The following is a 5,266-nucleotide window of genomic DNA, read 5'->3' as shown; positions in this document are numbered from 1 at the left end:
TCATGACAATGGTGATAGCATGGTGATGATCAAATGCTTGAACTTGGAAAAGAAGAAAGAGAAAAACAAAAGGCTCAAGGCAAAGGTATAAAATGTAGGAGCCATTTTGTTTTAGTGATCAAGACACTTAGTGAGTGTGATCACATTTAGGATAGATAGCCGTACTATTAAGAGGAGTGTAACTCGTATCGAAATGCGGTTATCAAAGTGCCACTAGATGCTCTAACTCATTGCATATGCATTTTGGATCTAGTGGAGTGCTAACACCCTTGAAAATATTTGTGAAAATATGCTAACACATGTGCACAAGGTGTTTGCAGGGTTGAGATGGATTCGACGCTTTTGGAAAAATAAAATGTCTATTTTCTATTGCGTCGGATGCAAAATTCTTGGTGGTTGACACATTTGAGCAAGGGTGAAGAAGTTAGAGTTGAAATGGAGTTGGTTGAAATGATGCTGGCGTCGGTCTACTGACTGGACGCTGGGCCACTCAGCGACTAGACGCTGAAAGGCTACGTCCGGTCGAGCTGTCAGACGGCACAGTGGGTAGGGTTGAGCACCGGACGCTGGTCTGTGTCCGGTCAAGGTGGATCGGATGCGTCCGATCGAAAAAACATGCCTCGGGGAGCTTGCTGGAAATGACCGGATGCTGGGGCTTCAGCGTCCGGTCAGTTTTGACCGGAGCGTCTAGTTAGCTTTGTAGCCGTTGAAATCTGATAGCCTTTGTCATTATCTGTCAGCTCGCTGCCTGAAAGCCGATCCGGGGGCTCTGCATTCGAATCAGCTAATTTTGATCTACACGTAACTGCTCCCTTGATGACATGATTTAGGAGCTTTTTAAGTCTCTGCAAGACTCCTTCCAAATTTTAGTGTAAACAGTAACTCTAGTCGATTGCTCGTGTCATTGAGTTACCTTACTTGTGGGTAGGTTCTTACGGTGTCCAATTGTGAGGACGAGGTTTGTGCAACACTTCTTAGCCACTGAACCACCAAGTGTTGGTCGACACAACAAGATTAGCGTGCCGGCAAGCACATGAAACTCGGGAGAAAAATTAGTTGTCTCTTGCCTTTGGTATTCTCCCGATGATTGATTTAGTATTCATCTTGTGATTGGTTTACTCCTCTACATGCGGTATAATCACCCTACTCACTTACTTATATTCTTACAAACTAGTTGTAGCAAGCTCTTTAGTGTAATTAGAATTGAGAGCTTGCTTTGTTGTTTTAAGTTCATCTAGTGGAGCTCTTTAGTATAGCAAGTGTGAGAGCTCTTAGTGAGTAGTGACATAGCAAATTATGTGTCTAGAGATCATAGCAACTAGAATTGTTGGATAGGTGGCTTGCAATCCTTGTAGTGCTAGAGCAAGTTTGCATTTCGCTATTTATTATACTAATCAAATTGCTCTAGTTGATTTGTAGATTTTTAAATAGGGCTATTCACGTCCCCTCTAGCCATATTAGGACCTTTCATAGGTCATCTCAACTTTCTCGTTCGATCCTAACCTTGAGCCAAGCCCGTAGAATCCCCACTGAGGGGAGGTCATTGGGTCACTAGAGCCGCTCTCTAGAACGGTTCGGGCATCTATCGGGAGGCGGGTTAAGGAGCAGTGGAATGCCACGCAAGGGCCATGCCGACTCCGTCACAAACGATGGACCCGGATTCTACTCGAACATGCCCGTTAGTGAGCTCACCGAGCGCGTCACTCGAGCCATCGAGGCAAGTGACGTTAGCTCAACCCCTTCGGTTGCGGAAAACCGCGGACGGGGCAACGATCACAAAGATGAGACGACCCTTGACCGTACCCCTGCTATGCGTGGGGGCTCGAGGCAAGTTAGACTCGCAAGGAGACCGAACGTGCGGTCATAGAATGATGGTCCAGAACCTAGGGAGGGGGTAGGTGCGAAAATAATACGTTTTTCTCCTACTAATTTTGCTATCCTCTCCTGATCTATTAGTGACACCCAACCCCAGCAACAGCAAGGGGTCGGATCTCACTCGGGGGCTACTGTCGGGGAACCAATACTAGGGTATTCGAAGAAGAGGGGCTAATGGTCATTATACATTACTCCATCCTAGGCAGTTCAGGGTGCGACTACAACTCCAACCGACACCGAGGTCATGGGCTCCGCCTCGCCCGACCCCCGAGGGTGGGCTCCACCTCGCCAACGTCTGAGGGCGGGCTCCTCCTCGCCCAACACTGAGGCCACGGGATTGTACCTCGCCCGACCATCTAAGGGTGGGCTCCACCTTTGCCCGACCTCCGAGGGCGGTCTCCGCTTCGACCGACGTCTGAGGGCTGGCTCCGCCTCGCCTGACGTCTGCAGGCTGACTCCACCTCGCCCTATCCCTCAGACATGGCTCATAATGAAAGCTCACGTCGCCGCCAAACACTATGGGCCAGAAAGTACAACCCAAGATTAAACTTCTAGGCATCGTGCAGGGAGCGGTCACGTCTCAGCATGACCCATCCCTGCGACATGCATTTCAGGAGACTCACATCGCCCATGGTGACGGATGCGTGGTCACTATGCTGCCTACTCCCTGTACGGCCGCTGATCAGCACGCTGGTTCGTCGCGTCGCCACCCGAGGTGGGATAGGACGTCACGACCCGCTGACAATGCCAGGGCATGGCATCATCAGGCGGACAGACGCCCGGCGAGGGGCTGTCTTTGTCACCACCGGCCATGTCAGCGGGGCCCGCACAAAGAAAAGGAAAGGTCCGACGACCCTAAAGGGACTTCCCTCTTCCTCTCGTCTTCTCTTTTCTTCCGTTATAACCCATGCTTTCCCTTGACCTATAAAAGGGAAAGCAGGGCATCCCCTAGAAGGGCATCGGATCGGATCGGAACTCATCGCATCGAACTCGCATTACATCGCACCGCATCAGATCAGAATCACTAGCATCGAACCTCAAACACATAGCCGAGCCGCTACCGAGCTCTCGGCACCGATTCGTCATTTCCACCAAAGACTTGGGACATGTCCCTCTCTCGACCGTTTGTAACCCCAGTTACGAACTTTCAGTGCGAGTAACACGAGCAGCAGCAACGAACTGGACGTAGGATATTCTGCTCAAACCACTGTAAACCTCGTGTCCTCTTAGCACACCATCCATGTCAGACGCGCAATATTAGAAATTTACTTGTTGGTGTTTACTCGAAATACCGATCCAAAGTCTATTTAATGTAATAGTATGTTTAATTATATTAATGCAATGGTCTGTTTATAATAACTGTACCCGAAACTTCTTTTTTCTTTTTTAAAAAAGCTTGAGGGTTTGTTCAAACTCAAAAGGCACCAACAACCCAGCTGCCAGCTCGGTGACTCACTTTCAGCCTTCACTCCACTCCAGTCCACGCATCCCACCGAAATGGGGAGGCTGCTCCCTCGCCACCCTTCCCCCCCTCCTCCTCGCCGCCGCCGCCGCTGCCGCGGCGATCTGCATCTCCAGCAGCAGCATCGCTGCCGTCCGGGGCGCGCCGGTGTACCGCGCGGACTACCTGGTTGACGGGAACCAGCTGGTGGACATGCAGTACCACATGGGCCCCGTCGTGTCCGGGTCGCCGACCAACCTGTACCTCATCTGGTACGGGCGGTGGGAAGGCCGCGGCGCAGGCCGTGCTCCGGGACTTCCTCGCCTCGCTCTCGGCGCCGGCGCCGTTCCCGGCCGTCTCCGACTGGTGGGCGCACACGCCGCGGATGTACGCGGACCAGACGGGCGCCAACGTGACGGGCGCCTTCGCCGTCGCCGGGGAGCACTCCGACGCGGGCTACTCCCACGGCGCGTCGCTCCGGCGCATCGACGTGCAGTCCGTGATCCGGTCGGCGGTGTACGCGTACCCGGACCCGCTGCCGCTGGACCCCTACAACGGCGCGTACCTGGTGCTGACGTCCCCCGACGTGCAGGTGGACGAGTTCTGCCGCGCCGTCTGCGGCTTCCACTACTTCACCTTCGCGTCCGTGGTCGGGGTCACGGTGCCCTACGCCTGGGTCGGGAACAGCGCCACGCAGTGCCCCGGCAAGTGCGCGTACCCGTTCGCCGCCGCCGCCGAGTACGGCGGCGGGGGAGCCCAGGCGGTGCTGCGGCCGCCCAACGGCGACGCCGGGGTGGACGGGATGGTGATCGTGCTGGGGCACGAGCTGGCGGAGATGTCCACGAACCCGCTGGTGAACGCGTGGTACGCCGGGGACACGCCGACGGCGCCGACCGAGATCGCGGACCTGTGCCTGGGCGTGTACGGCGACGGCGGCGGCGCGGGCGGCCTGGTCGGGAACGTGTCCCGCGCGCCGATGGCAGCGCCTACAACGTGAACGGCGTCAACGGCCGGCGGTTCCTCGTGCAGTGGCTCTGGAACCCCGTCCGCGGCGCCTGCTACGGCCCCAACTCCAGCAACTGACCCGATGGCATCCTGCTCATGCCATTCTGCTCGATGGCATTGCAGAAATCCATGGCGGTCCCAATGGATGGACAGTGGAGACAGCGTTCGTTCACTTCCTGTTCGTTAGGGAATGGCCCACAGGAGACGAGACGAGGATCAGATGAACCGAACCCAGTAATTTTGAAGCTGCACTGTATTATGAGATACATACATGAATCGTGTGGAGCCTGCCTCTGCGGCTGCCTGATCGATCTGCAGTTCGGGAGGAAACAATGAGAAAATATCAATTTGTTGTTCGATTTCTTTTTTGATTTTTGCCTTGCTTTCTGGGATTCGAATTTTGTTTGAAACTCCCGAGCCTGCATCTCTTGCTTGCTGAAGCAAAGTGTCGCCTGATTGATTGCTTTCACCTTTTGACTCTGCATGCTTGAGTCTGGGGATCATGGTAACTCTGCAGCTTGGTCTCCTTGCCTCCGTCTCTGATGACCTCTCTTTCTTATCTTTTTCTTCTGAGAACTTGTACCCCTATTTTACTCTTGTAGACTCGCAGTGGGGTCTTTGTTTCTCCTACTAAATTTTAGTCGCTGTTCTATCGGATATTCGATATATGCATAGAATATTAAATATAGACTACTTACGAAACTAATTACACAGCTTGCCAATAATTTACGAGACGAATCTTTTAAGCCTAATTAACTCATGATTTGACAATGTAGTGCTACCATAAACATGTGTTAATGATGGATTAATTAGGCTTAATAAATTCGTCTCATGGAGTATTGACGGATTCTGTAATTTATTTTTTTATTAGTATCCGAACACCCCATGCGACATTCTCACGTGACACCTTCTAAATTTAGTCACCGGATCCCGACACCCCCTTAT

The 5,266-nt window shown here is 52.8% G+C and overlaps 1 pseudogene; it reads left to right on the top strand.

Moving 5' to 3' along the window:
- Window positions 1-3,372: 3,372 nt before the first annotated feature.
- Window positions 3,373-4,558, top strand: LOC136546795 (protein EXORDIUM-like 7; annotated as a pseudogene).
- The last annotated feature ends 708 nt before the right edge of the window (window positions 4,559-5,266 follow it).

This window comes from Miscanthus floridulus, chromosome 3, assembly GCF_019320115.1.
Source record: "Miscanthus floridulus cultivar M001 chromosome 3, ASM1932011v1, whole genome shotgun sequence".
In the NCBI taxonomy this organism is placed as follows: domain Eukaryota; kingdom Viridiplantae; phylum Streptophyta; class Magnoliopsida; order Poales; family Poaceae; genus Miscanthus; species Miscanthus floridulus.
Note: the sequence above shows the minus strand (reverse complement) of the source record. Positions and strands in the feature narration are given on the sequence as shown.